Genomic DNA, 15797 nt, shown 5'->3' on the forward strand with positions numbered 1-15797 from the left:
CGATTTTCTCTAAGCCTACTTTCGGACTTTTTGTACAAAAGCCTTCAAAAACCATACTTATAATTACACTAGCGAAAAATCCAATTAGGAACATTTAGTTTACTAGTTACCAGTACTTTTCGCACAAAAAATGTGGGTGTAGTTACGATACCTTGTTTACAATTCACTAAAATATAATTGGGGTTCCATAATACCACCTTCTCCTCTAATATTATCGACGAATTGGATTAAATTTATACGAAAATAATTTAATAATTATGTTATCATTTTGTATGGTTCTGTATATTTTACAATTAATATTAAAAGCTAATATTTTAAATGAGCTTTTATGTATATGATGTATTTATTAGTACAAGTATACATCCTTTGTACCAAATATAAAACAAACAGGTATAATAAATTACATTAAATTCTCAGTAAACTTTTTACTCCATTTACTCAATCAAGCCTTGTTTTAAATCAATGGCTTTCTTCGTTAATTAGTCCGATTTCTAAAAATGATAAAAAATACTTTTCTTCCTATTAAACCCGTTTCTAAACTCAAAATTAAGCTTTTTGACATTTTATAATAGTTAAAAATATAAAACTATTAAAAATAAAGTATGATAACAGATGGCGCCAACAAATGTCGCCGGAAAAGTTAAGCAACTCGTTACTTGTTTATTTTCATTTATAGAAATGAATTCAAAGGTCGGTTAACGTTGATATATGTTGGTTCGTTGCATCATTTGACAAATTCACTTAGTATTAAATATGATGGAGTTTAATAATCATTTACAAGATATGCCCATTGCGAGAAGCCCATTGAGAGATGCGTAAAAAAGTGCATCTTCTGATTTACCTTTGTCTCTCCGGTTCGCCCACCGGCGGCCAAGCGGTCTTCGGTACCCTAAACACTGGGAGTTCGGTTGTGGGTTCGCGCCACGCTAGTACGGGAGTTTTCCGGGTTTTCTCCACGTGTGTAATGCCAAAATAGTAGCCAGTTTCCCCTAACCGATCACCCGTTGTATATAAATGTAGAGAATTTAANAACCCGTTTCTACCCTCAAAATTAAGCTTTTTGACATTTTATAATAGTTAAAAATATAAAACTATTAAAAATAAAGTATGATAACAGATGGCGCCAACAAATGTCGCCGGAAAAGTTAAGCAACTCGTTACTTGTTTATTTTCTTTTATAGAAATGAATTCAAAGGTCGGTTAACGTTGATATATGTTGGTTCGTTGCATCATTTGATAAATTCACTTAGTATTAAATATGATGGAGTTTAATAATCATTTACAAGATATGCCCATTGCGAGAAGCCCATTGAGAGATGCGTAAAAAAGTGCATCTTCTGATTTACCTTTGTCTCTCCGGTTCGCCCACCGGCGGCCAAGCGGTCTTCGGTACCCTAANAAATTCACTTAGTATTAAATATGATGGAGTTTAATAATCATTTACAAGATATGCCCATTGCGAGAAGCCCATTGAGAGATGCGTAAAAAAGTGCATCTTCTGATTTACCTTTGTCTCTCCGGTTCGCCCACCGGCGGCCAAGCGGTCTTCGGTACCCTAAACACTGGGAGTTCGGTTGTGGGTTCGCGCCACGCTAGTACGGGAGTTTTCCGGGTTTTCTCCACGTGTGTAATGCCAAAATAGTAGCCAGTTTCCCCTAACCGATCACCCGTTGTATATAAATGTAAAGAATTTAACCCATTGTTACAGATACGAAATAAAAGCCTAATCTTTGATAAACTGTATTTGGTAATATTGATGAAATTAATATTTAAATTTATATATATTTTTTAATAATCTGTACATAAACATTATCACGTTTACCACGAATAATTATCAGAAATACAATAAAGTTGATTTGGTATATTATAATTATAATCAATGTATTTTAGATGCAAGAATATTCTGTAAATTAAATAAATATCAATATTCCAGAACATTTCAATTTAAAAATTTTCATTATTTATATACAATATTTAGTGTATAAAAATATGTACATTTTATTTAATAAGATATTATTAAAAAAGATTATATTTATAATCTTATTTTCTATAATTATAATCTATTATATTATAATTATATATTACTAGCTTACCCGTCGCGCATTGCTGCGATCTCAGAAAAAAGATAATTCAAGCAAACTCGTTATGATAAAATTGAGTTTACATTTTATTATTTTTATTGAAACTTATTGTTATTATTCATTTTCATCGGAAAAACATTTCAAAGTGTCGTTTCAATTCTATTTATTTATTTGAGTGCTTGTGGATACACGATACTTTTTGTTTTTCCGTCTGGTGCGTACACGAATAAATCGGAAGGTTTTTCGACGCGTGAGCCGGCCACATACAGTTGTCCATGCCAGAAGCACGGATTCTCCAAATTTAGCCCACACACTCGCAGCGATTGTCAGAAGTGCGATATTCCCCATTTTTATATATATTTTTAAATCCTTTATAATTTTCATTATTTAATTGCTCCTTCCTTTCTTCCTTGGCGTGTTGTGAAATTTCTGATAGTTGGATAATAAACCGTTTTATTGTAATTTGTCTTTTTAAATTATTTTGAGTCGATATTAAAATTTGGAAAAGGGGGGATACCTAGATCGGTAAAATACGCGAATTTCTTTTTACAACTTTGGTTGTTGTTCGGGGTACAGTTAAGGTTTTAACGAAGCTCGAGCGAATACGTAATTAGCAAAAAAAAAGTTGAAATAAAGTGATTAATCACAAAATATTTTAAATATCGTAAATAACAGTTCACTAATGCATATATAGAGATATTTTTTGAAGGGAGGAAATGGTCTTCACAATTTGAAATCGATCGAACACGCTGTGCGCGAATGCTCGTGTAAACGCGCGCCATCTATCGTAGGATAAATGTACTTCGCGGGAGTGTATTAAAAAATTAAAAAAACTTTCCAAAGTTTCATGGCAATCGGATAAACGGTGTGGTAATGCATGAAGGACAGACAGGCACACGCACACATACATTCATTTTTATATATATAGATAATTATAATACATTAATATAAACTTATTATTAAATATACATATTTAATAATAAGATTATAACTATAATCTTATTATTAAATAAGATATTATTAAGTAAGATATTTTATTTAATAAGATTTCATTAAAATTACATAAGATATAATTTCAATGAAATATAGCTGCAATTTATAGCGAGTAGCAATTTTATATTGAAAGTTCATTTGAAAAATCTTCTGTAATTGTATAACATTATTACTATTAATGGTATAAGCTTTGTAATAGAATTACGGAATTAATTTTATAAATGTAATAATAGTCATTAAATTATATATTCCTGAGAAAGTCGTCATACTTACAATGTCGTAATAGGATTCGTATAGGAGACAAGCCGTTCTCTTACCAGTTATGTGGAAAAACATTCAATTTCCCGATCTACGAAGACACTTGAAGATTCATTCCGGAAAACTTTCACCTTTGAAAACGAAGCTTAACACTGAGGGAATATCAAGTGAAGCATCTTCGCTTTCACACGGGCTTAAAGCCATTTAAGTGCGATTGTCGATTAGGAAATTTCTTTGACAAATGCAATTTGAATTCTCATATTAATGCCGTAACGGAAAGAATATTATTATAAATATTATACAAATAATTTTAACACTTGGATGGTGCAATATAATTCTCAACTTTTGCCAATTATTTATTCAGTTTGACACTCGTTAATTTTCATATAAATAGTTTTTATTCTTTCGTTTGATTTCTGATTGTACTAGTGGCTCGGGACGCCCCCTAGTGAGCGTTCTTTACAAATTACCATGAGGCACGGTTCATTTGACTTTTTTGTTCCTATCAATATGCTCTACAGCCCTGTTAAAATCGGAATGGTAAGATATACCCTCTGAATGAAGAGGTGGCGACCCCCCAAACCGTAGACCCCTGTACTAACAATAAAGTCAAAGGAAGAATACCACTACTCGCGACCCTTCGAGATATACGTGTAAAACAAAGTACAGTAATATGTATTATTTAACATGATTATTACTATGCGCTGTATTATGAACATTATTTTATTTTGTTGGAATTAATATTTATGATTGTAATGTTTTTTGTTGCGTGCCCATACACACAGGTGTTTCCTTTTACTAAACAAAACATAATGTGATGTCAACCTCCGAGTATTTTCCAAATTACGTTGCATTTAACGATTCAAAAATTAAATTAAAACTTCTCAGTCATTTGTTATTCAAAGATGACTGTCATCATTTTACTTTCTTGTAACGAAGTTTCTTTATTTCTTAATTACAATAAGAAAACTTTATCTTACAATTGGAAAACATTTTATTTTTGTAACTATATAAATTACATAGAACAAATATTTAAATCATATTACACGTTTTGAAACAACGTTGAATACAATGAATATTGAAACAATTCTAAAAAATTTAAAATTCGAAAATGGGCTATACGAATATTTATTCGACAGGTGTTTCCTGTGATAAATTGTCTTGAAAATTCAGCTTAAGTTTCAAGTCTTTTGCCCTGTATGAATGCAAAGATGACGTATTAAATTATCTTTCCTTGAAAATTTCCGTTTGCACTGATCACAGGCAAATGGCTTTTCTCCTGTATGAATGCGAAGATGATTTAGTAGATGATGGCGTTGTGTAAAGCTGCATTTGCAATGGTCGCAGGTAAAAGGTTTCTCTCCAGAATGAATCCTAACGTGCCGTCGTAAATTGTACTTACGACTGAATCTTCGAGCGCAGAACTGACAAGGAAATGGCTTTTCTCCCGTGTGAATCCTGCGATGACGTTCTAATTCGATCTTGAAACGGAATTCTTTTCCACAATCTTCACAACGAAATTTCTTTGGATTTTCGTGCACAAAATCTATAGAAAAGTCAAACAATGTTAAATCTGAATTTAAACATCGAACATAAATCAATAAATAGAACCACAAAATAAATAGATGTTCGACTTATTGGCTATATCTTAAAAATAAATCTATATTTAATCTAAAATAAATCCAATTTCAAAACACTGATTTATCGTAAAATGCACAAAAAAACCGCTTATAACAATTTCTTCTTTTCTTTCCGTCCCGACAAAAATTGTTCAGGGTTTATTTACAAAAACATTTTTCTCGATAAAATTATCACAAAGAAAGTCCTTCCGATCTTTAAATCCATTTTCTCAGTAGTAAATGTTCACTTCTTTCTTCGAAACTTTCAGATTTCATCCTTAATTCTTCGGGGGAAACGTTGGACTCCTCCAAAGTAAATCTTACAAGAAAAAACGTAAATATCAAACATTGTAAAATAAAACTTTAATTTTTATTATTATTTTGTTACTTAAAAGAAACGTGACAGACTTTTATATTATTAGACACATAAATTTTAAATATACATACGACCTTTCGGGTTACTTAAGGGGAGAACTGGAAAATCTAAAAGATAAACCAGATATGTTAATGATCCATAAAGTGATACAATCTTCCGAGTATTTTCCTTCTTTTAACATTAAAGAGAAATAATGCGCCTTGTTTGAGTGGAAAGACAATTTACGTCTAACGACAGACGAAAGTGATTGAAAACCTTTCAGTCGAGTTTTTCCACGTGCTTTCGGAATAAAGAAAATTGTGCCCATTTTTAAATATAATAAAATATTCATTAATTTCACGGAACCCATTTATATTTTCACTGCTTTATCGAATTAAATCTTTAAAATATCCTAATTATTTAATCTGTTCGAGTATTTACTCGGAAATATTCCAATTAAAACGTTCGTCTCACCTTATAAATTCAACATTATCGTTGTCGGCATTTCTCTTCTTTGCAACAAATCTCCTCCCTCTCTTAATTAAAAAAGACTGCATTTCTTTCCTTTTCATAATGCACGAACCTCGAATCCTTTCGAAATTTAATCAAATTGGCGGTTAAGTCGGCAGTTACAAATTTAAAAAAAAAAGCTTGTGGCTCCACCTGACATTCAAAATGGAAAAGTTAAGAAACATTGATATCACTCGGTACGGTTACGTAATGTCTTCAACATAATTTAATCTCAAGTGTATATCGCATATTCCCAATTAAATAATTATTACTACCCAATACGCATAATTATTTATTGCTAATCGAAACGTTCATTGACGACATTTATTATTTGTTATTATATTTACATGTTTAATTATTCACGCCATTTCGGTATTTCGGTTATTTATTATAGTGTAAGTGCGTTTTCTGATAACTGGGAAATTTAGCCTACATTCGTGATTACTCTTTATCTTTTTCTATTACCTTCTTCACTTTATACAATAAAGGAATTCTTGCTGAAAACAATTTCGTCCGAAGCGTATACAAAATATATTTTCATTGAAAAGATTTAGAAGCAATCGAAGTTTGTGTTACACGAATGAAGTTGTTCTATGTGTGTTTTTTTCTAGTCGTATGTCTACACAATTTCTAGTTCTCCTTTCGCATTGGCTGAATGATCGTAATTGCAGATGTAATGAGGTCCCGGAGCTTTGCCAAAGACGTGGATAATGGTGGCACATAAACCATGTTCTTTAGAAACACCAACAGAAGAGACATCACACGCCTATTGGTCTGAACACGTGGGAAGTATCAATACAGAGCTACGTGATCGTTGACGCAACGTCCATTTTAGCGGTGAGAGAAAGTTCTGCGTTCAAGTATCGACGCACCTCAGAAGCTCCGTTTTTCTTTAAACAAAGTAATAGGAAAGCCTTTTGTTTCGTAGCCACAATTTTGACAACGAACGTCGAATGCCACTTGGTGTGTGGCAAGGAAATAGTCGTAAGCGTGCTTCAAGTTTGGAAAGTTCTCTTTTGTTTCGTGTCTGGAGTGTATGATCAAGTGCGATAGTTTCAAGTTACTGAACTTTAAAGATGTTTGAAAAGTCCGGAAACAATTATGTCGGCACTTTTAAGCATTCGGATTGGATATCAAAAGCTGCAGCTTCAATTCAGATTTCAAAAATTTACAAGTTTCTTCAAGTGGCATTAGAATAATTTGCAGTTTTGTGCGATATAAAAAGACGTAAATGTACACTTATGTAACTCAGAACTTTTGTTTGTAAAAGGAAAATCCTGACAATCATAATATTGAACTTACATGTTAGAGAGTGAAATGAACATTTTACGTGAAATACTTTCATGCAAAAATTTAATTTATAAGTTATGAGTTTATGAGATAGAGCCGCCGAACAAACTTCGACTTGTTCTCCGTCTGCATATGACCACACTCGCGTTGATCAATATGAGTCGCATAAGAGTGGTAGCATTTGAAGCATATCTATATATATAACCCATTGAACGCGTGTCCGTCCATCCGTGTAACGTTATGCCGAAAACGGCCACTAGAGGCGCCTCTGTCGTGTGTCATATTTCGCACATTTAAATTAATATGCGGCTCTCTGGTACTTTTGTTATCCTGTTTTCATGACAATTTGGCTCTGCTCACTTGACAAACTGCCGATCTCTCACCTAGTGAATGTATAAATGGATTTCATAAGTCCGATAAATATATATTACATGTAACGTATAAATTGAGATAATCCCGTAATCTCAACCACACTATTTTAGTGTTTATATTAATTATTACAAAAACTACCTGTCATCGTTTCACAATAATAGAGAGGTTGCGGCAGACGTTTTCAACGCGAAAACTTGTACGTCGGACGTTTAGCGCCGCTTTCCTATAAGCTTAGAAGTTTGACAATGGTGTTTGGATAGTCAGTGGAATCATGCTCGACGTCCCGAACACCATTGCCAAACTTCTACGTTTTTAGGAAAGCGGCGCTAAATATCCGACGTACACGTTTTTGCGTTGAAAACGTCGGCCGCAACCTCTCTAATATTTATTATCGGTAACAATCACTTATTAGTTCTTTTTAAGTTTTTCTTAAAAAATGAATTGGTTCTTTTCAAATCTTATTTTTGAATTTTATTACATTTACTCGTTAAGATATTGTGATTTAACTACTACCAAGAAATACAAAAGTAATTTTTTCTGCACTTTTTTGCAGTAATTAAAACGTAGTCGATTGTTTTACATTAAAATATATTACTTTGTGTTTATCATGTAAAAGTAAACACAAAATAACGTGGAATCACATTAAATTAAAATTAACTTGTAAAATGTAAGAATAATTTTTTAAATCGAGTCTTTGGATGTTAAGGCTTGCAACTACCATTGAATGCCTGGTTATCACGACCTGTCCGAGCGATATGATTTGTAGTTACTGCGGTAATAATGAAGAAGAGAGCCTGCTAATTCATTTCTTTGGTTCTTGTCAAGTTATATATCACCTGAAATGCTTTGTGTTGGAAGAAGATTTCAAGTATAATCACTTGAAAGTTGAAGCTATGTAAAAAATTACTTTGTTTAAGATCTATTACACAGAAGTAACAGTTAAATAGGCTTGAAGAAAATACTTGATTAATTTAAGATGACAAACGATTATAGATAATAAAATCCACACAAAGTTAAAATTGATATCAAACGTCAGCCTTTTATTAGAGAACCTGACGGTTTTCACATTAAACCCAAAGGTTACATTTTCACACTAATCTATTATGTTTTTAGCCTGTTTATAACGTTATTTGTCATTTTAATGAAGTTTTTACTGCAAGTTGTTTTAACTGTTACTTTTGCGTTTGTGTAAAGGAGGAAAAAAAGACTCGAAAATATTTTATTTTGGTAAATGGTCTTAACTTCAAGTGAATAATTATATTGCTTAATAACATATTTTATTAATTTTTTTGAAGACAAAGTTCTATCCAAAAAATATAGGAACCACCATTTATTAACTTTGTGTGTGTTAAAAAAAATTACAAAAAAAATTTAAAGTATCGTCACCGGGGGCCAGTTTTCCTCATCTGCATTTTACCAGCGCTTATTCCGTTGTAGATAAAAGCCGAACCCCAAGAAGGTGTGATGGAAGAGAGAAGATGTCCGAATATCACCAGTTCCTGTTTTTAAAAATGTATATATTTTTTATTGGATATTTTTATGTTTTTTAGAGGACTGTTTGGCGGCCAGTAGCCTAAAAAGAATGGTCAGTCGACAAAAGTGTAATGTCTGGAACACAAAGTTAATAAATGGTGATTCCTATATTTTTTGGAAAGGATTTTGTCTTCAAAAGAATTAATCATAATTATCTCCATCGGAGGAAAATTTACAAAAACATATTTTATAATAAAATAAAAAAATAGAAATAACTTAAACTTCATAAAATTAATTAAATTTAGTTTATATCAGGGCTTCTTAAACTTCTTTATTCACGACCCCATTTATGATTGTGATTTTTTTCGCGACCCAAAAAATATAAAATGAAGATATATACAAATTTGCAAAATCAATAATGGTATACTACCACAGTTCACTCTTGTGTTACAATGGAACAGAGACAACTGAATACACTGAAAAGCGACAACACTACACTAGTTCACACTACAATCAGTGTTGCTGAATCGTTGTCTCGTTGCACCAGAAGTGACACAAAGCGTGCCATTTTCAAACTCTCAAATTATTTTCAATATATTGCATTAAAATCTCGCGACTCAAGATTTCGCTAAGCGACCTCAAATGGGGTCGCGACCCATAGTTTAAGAAGCTCTGGGTTAAGTTATAAATCTACTCGCGATTCGCGTAATCGGGCGAGGGCGGCCAAATATCTAGCGGGCGGGCGGCTAACGGCCCAGAACCAGTCCCGTATAGAATTGGAAGCGTTAAATGTGTACCATCCACCCGAGGTCCAAGGCTTCCACCGGCTAAACCGGGTGAGGTCGGTGCTCTGTAAAGCGCGTGTGCGAATCTGGTTTCTTGGATGCTGACAATGCGGCGCTTCCACTCCGCCACTAATATTCGAATATGCAATAGCGATTCACAGAGATACGATGTGGAAAACTGCAATAAAATATTACGTGCTTTGAACCCTATATCGGGATATTCTTTCATAATTGTTATCCAAAATGAATTCAGACTCATTTCTGAATGCTTCAATCTTAACGTACGATCGTTACGTATTAATTCTTCGGCTTCTGCAAGACTGAACTTACTTATTTCTGATGTCTCTACAAAAGGATTTCGAATCCAGTCGTACAAATTAAGTTATATGTCGGAAAAATAATGGTTAATTTTTTCTTCTAACGACGTTAAATGACTGTAAATAAGTTTTTGCAAATTTGTATTGTTACATTTCGCTTTGGCAACTTGAATAAACATTTCTACATTATTTGCGTTTACTTTTACCTTCCACTTTTTTTTAATCTTTAAAAGCTTTAATTTTACCCACAGATATTAAAATATTTTCATTTCTACTTTGCATGCTAGAGTTTAACTTGTTCGGGTGATCAAACATGTCTGTTAAATAAGCTAGTTTGGAACAACAAGAATCACTTTGTAACAATACAGTAAATTCTGGTTTGTTTTCGTGTTGAAAAAATATTAATATTTCTTCTTTAAGTTCAAAAACACGATTTAATACGCGACCTTTCGAAAGCCATCTCATTTCGGTATGAAGAAGCGGGTTATTATGATGAGATTGCATCTCTTCACATAGTTTTGCAAATATACGCGATTTTAATGGCCTAGCTTTGATATAATTAATTATTTTAATGATTTCTTCTAACACTCTTTTGAGTTCAGAGTCTTTGCTACCAATGATTCACGATGAATGAATCGGTGAGTTGTTACAATGTTTTCGTTTCTCTTTTTTAGCGTATGAAATAAATCCTTTTATAGTTCCAATCTTTGAAGGGGCGCCATCTGTGCATACACTCACGCAAGATTTCCAAGATAGACCATGCGTATTAAAATATGTGTTCATGATATCAAAAACATATTTTCCCGTCGTAGTTTTTTTCGAATTCCTTGCAGCATAAAAATTCTTCTAAAATTTCATTATCTTCAATAAATCGAGTGAAGGCAAGTAAATGTGCTTTACCACCGATATCAATTGACTCATCCAACTGCAAACATAAATAATTTCGATTTGATTATTTTATTTATTACTGATTTTTCAATATTAACTGATAGATCACTAATACGTCTACTCGTAGTGTCATTTGACGAAGGAATCATTTTTATTTCTTCTTCTGCTTCAGCACCAAAAATTGTTCTCACAATTGCTGTACAGGCCGGGCGAATCAAAGTTTCGCCAAAAGTATGAGGCTTCATTTCTCTCGCGATTATTTCTGCGACTGAATAACTGGCTTCTTGAACACGGTCAGCAATTGTATATTTTTTTACAAAACTTTTACTTTGTTTTTCTTGTAATTTTATCAAATCTTTGAAATATTCAAGAGGTTTTTAAACAAGTGATCATGTTTTGCGGAGAAGTGTCGCAATAATTTACTAGAAACCATAGCTTCATTTGATAAAACCAAACCACTCACAATACATTTTGGTCTGAGAATTAATTTATCATCACATCAGATAAATCCCATTTTTAGGTTATTCGTAATATTGAATGACATAAATAACTTCAATATTTAATTATAAAATTTAATTACAAGTTAGTAATTTCTTTTTCTTGCTGTAAAAAACAAAGAATATTTGTATATGATGCTTTTTCGTTATTGTCTGAACATATAACAAAATAATAAACACAACTACAGTACTTACTGCATTCAACGAATTTATATTGCACTTCTACTCGCTGAAGGAACAGAAGAACAGACAACTAGTAACTAGCTCGTTTTGTTTCTAGTATTTAAGTGTCGCCAATTACCGATTCACTGAGACAAATGGCGACGTAACAAGATTAGTAGAAAACAACCAATATTTATTTTTTATAATTGTTTAAATTATTTATTTAATTTAATACTTTAATTTAATTATTTTATATAATTTTAATTTAATTATTTAAAAATTTCGGGACACCCTTGTGGCGTACTTGCGGCACCCGCTTTGAGAACCACTGGCCTAGGCAGATCGCCCAAGTGTTGCGTTGCCATAACTTAACAAACAATTCTCCAATCGTGGTGTCGGCCAAAGAAAGCACTTTTCAAAAATCGCGATCCTAACTGACAGGACCGGATAGTTCTTTGAGTAAAAGGGAATTAGCTGTAATTTCTTTAAGGGTAGTGTTGCAATATTAACTTCATCCTAAATAGAATTACATAATTATTTTATAATACATAATAAAAGCGGGTTTATCCACATATAAGTGGAAAATTTTCACGATTCTTTCAATCTTTGATTTTGGATTTCCCGATCGTTTTCCATTCTTAAGCTTAATGCTTATTAATTAATCGATCACCCGTTGCATATGAACGTAAGCAATTAACCCATTGTTACAGATACGAAATAAAAACCTAACCGTTGCTAAATTCTATTTGTTAATGTGATAATAACGATAAAATTAATATCTAAATTTGCATTTTGTTTTTAATAATTTGTAGATAAACATTATCATGTTTACCACGAATAATTATCAGAAATACAATAAAGTTGACCTTGTATATTAGAATTATAATCAATGCATTTTAAATGCCAGAATATTCTGTAAATTAAATAAATATCAATATTTTAGAACAATTCAATTTAAAAATGGCTACGAATGTTTTGATGCTACTTTTTTAAATTCTTAAATTGTCTTATATCATTAAATCATCGAATCAAATGAATTATTAATTTTTATACTTTTAATTAAATTTTTATCAATAATTATGCACATTTTATTTTAAAATTAAGTAAGATATAATATCAATGAAATAAACTTACAATTTATATCGAGTAGCGATTTTATATTGTAAGAAAAAGTTCTTTTGAAAAATCTTCTGTGATTTATAACATTATTAATGGACAATAAGCTTTATAATAGAATTTCGGAATTACTTTTATAAATGTAATAAAAGTCATTGTATTTCATATTTAATTATTTTCAAAAATGTCTTTCCACAAATTCATGACGTCGCTGTCTTTTGTTTTTTCCACAATTTTTTCATTTAACAATCGAATTTGTTCTTCGTTAAAGTGATTTTTCCAATCGCCAACGATTCCTTTTCTAACCAGAGTCCCGCCTTTTGTATCTTTTCCTGTTTTATTTAAATTTTGTACAACTTTTNCATGACGTCGCTGTCTTTTGTTTTTTCCACGATTTTTTCATTTAACAATCGAATTTGTTCTTCGTTAAAGTGATTTTTCCAATCGCCAACGATTCCTTTTCTAACCAGAGTCCCGCCTTTTGTATCTTTTCCTGTTTTATTTAAATTTTGTACAACTTTTCTCATCTCTGGAGGTATATTTTTGTTTTCTAGCCACGTTTTGTCTTTTTGAAAAAGCACATCAACGTTATTCTTGCTGTTCTCCTTCATATAATCGAAACTGCTGTAATGAATAATTTTTTCTAATATTGTTGGATCATTCAAAATACTTTTCTCGTATTCTTCTCCCATAAATTTGGCTATTTTCAATATTTCTCCCTTGATATCTTTCTTCAGATCTTCGTATGTTACAAAATGAACGTTGTTGTCATTTTTATGTTCGCACCATCCGAGAAGGTGATCGAAATAATCGCCTCCTCCTAAATTACCTCGGAGAAATGCTTCAAAAATTTCTTGAAAACTTAATTCTTTCTCGGGAACTGGAAGTAATTTCATGAAATGATAACAAGAAACGCAGCAATCTCTAGGATTTCTGATAGTGTAAATATATTTAGCTTCAGGAGAAAAAGGAATAGCAGAAAACGGTAAATGTGTTTTCATGACTTTCTGTTTAGTCATTTCTATGTATTCTTTTCCCATTGTTTCTATAAACGGACAACCTAACATGAAATCTAACGGATCCTCTGAGGGTTGACCTTTACAAAGGATTAACGTGATTATATGATGCATCCAAGTTGTTCCACATTTCGGATAACTAACGAGAAACAAATCTCCGGGTTTTGCTTTATAATTCATTCCAGATAAAAACGATTCTTCAGATAAAAATGTAAACGTACGCACTCCACCCACTTCCTTATAAAGTTTCATCTTCTCCATTACTATAAGTTATTTATAGCATATTATATTAAACAAGTATTAACATTGAGTAATTATTTAGTACATTTAATATGAAGTGTTATACTTACTGCTTTCTCACATTCAAGTTATATCCAACGTTCACAAATAGAAAGTTTAACTGAGTGTTAAACATTATAAATAGACGTCATTAACGAAGTTTAGAAATCAACGTAAGATTAGATAACGTGCATGCTGATCATTGGTCGAAAGCTATATAATAAAATTGATAAACGAATTTGATTACGTAGCACACAACGTTTTGCCTTCTTATGGATTCGTTTATTGTGTTTATATATATATATATTTGTATCTTATAATATANTTTAAAAATTTCGGGACACCCTTGTGGCGTACTTGCGGCACCCGCTTTGAGAACCACTGGCCTAGGCAGATCGCCCAAGTGTTGCGTTGCCATAACTTAACAAACAATTCTCCAATCGTGGTGTCGGCCAAAGAAAGCACTTTTCAAAAATCGCGATCCTAACTGACAGGACCGGATAGTTCTTTGAGTAAAAGGGAATTAGCTGTAATTTCTTTAAGGGTAGTGTTGCAATATTAACTTCATCCTAAATAGAATTACATAATTATTTTATAATACATAATAAAAGCGGGTTTATCCACATATAAGTGGAAAATTTTCACGATTCTTTCAATCTTTGATTTTGGATTTCCCGATCGTTTTCCATTCTTAAGCTTAATGCTTATTAATTAATCGATCACCCGTTGCATATGAACGTAAGCAATTAACCCATTGTTACAGATACGAAATAAAAACCTAACCGTTGCTAAATTCTATTTGTTAATGTGATAATAACGATAAAATTAATATCTAAATTTGCATTTTGTTTTTAATAATTTGTAGATAAACATTATCATGTTTACCACGAATAATTATCAGAAATACAATAAAGTTGACCTTGTATATTAGAATTATAATCAATGCATTTTAAATGCCAGAATATTCTGTAAATTAAATAAATATCAATATTTTAGAACAATTCAATTTAAAAATGGCTACGAATGTTTTGATGCTACTTTTTTAAATTCTTAAATTGTCTTATATCATTAAATCATCGAATCAAATGAATTATTAATTTTTATACTTTTAATTAAATTTTTATCAATAATTATGCATTTTAAATGCCAGAATATTCTGTAAATTAAATAAATATCAATATTTTATAACAATTCAATTTAAAAATGTCTACGAATGTGTTAATGCTACTTTTTTCAATTCTTAAATTGTCTTATACATTAAAACATTGAATGAAATAAATTTTAAATGTTTTTACAGACACACTACGGTGACATTATTCAACACTTGGCAGATTATTCACCACTTTATTCAGTTTGTGTCATCTACAACACTACAACACGGTTTCATCAGAGTCAAACAAATTAAATTTTTATACTTTTAATTAAATTTTTATCAATAATTATGCACATTTTATTTCAAAATTAACTAAGATATAATTTCGAAAAATATAGTTACAATTTACAGCGAGTAGCGATTTTATATTGTAAGAAAAAGTTCTTTTGAAAAATCTTCTGTAATTATATAACATTACTAGCTGTTACCCGCGACTTCGTCAGCGGAGGTTTTGCAAGCAAACCCCATTTACATCCAATATTTCAATAACCATAGTAATTGTTATATAACACCTACCGCTGAAGAGAATTGCCGAAAATCAAACGAACTATTTTCAATTTGATCAATTTTCTGAAACGTTTACAATCGTTCTATAATCGAACCAATACGCAATAACAAATTCGAATTTAAAAC

The 15797-nt window shown here is 31.4% G+C and overlaps 1 pseudogene; it reads right to left on the minus strand.

The window, feature by feature from the left end:
• The window catches only part of LOC111631816, a 40687-nt pseudogene that overhangs the window by 6933 nt on the left and 17957 nt on the right, over positions 1-15797 (minus strand).

The sequence above is a fragment of the Centruroides sculpturatus genome, unplaced genomic scaffold (assembly GCF_000671375.1).
Source record: "Centruroides sculpturatus isolate CEXI.00-Female unplaced genomic scaffold, Cexi_2.0 scaffold180, whole genome shotgun sequence".
In the NCBI taxonomy this organism is placed as follows: domain Eukaryota; kingdom Metazoa; phylum Arthropoda; class Arachnida; order Scorpiones; family Buthidae; genus Centruroides; species Centruroides sculpturatus.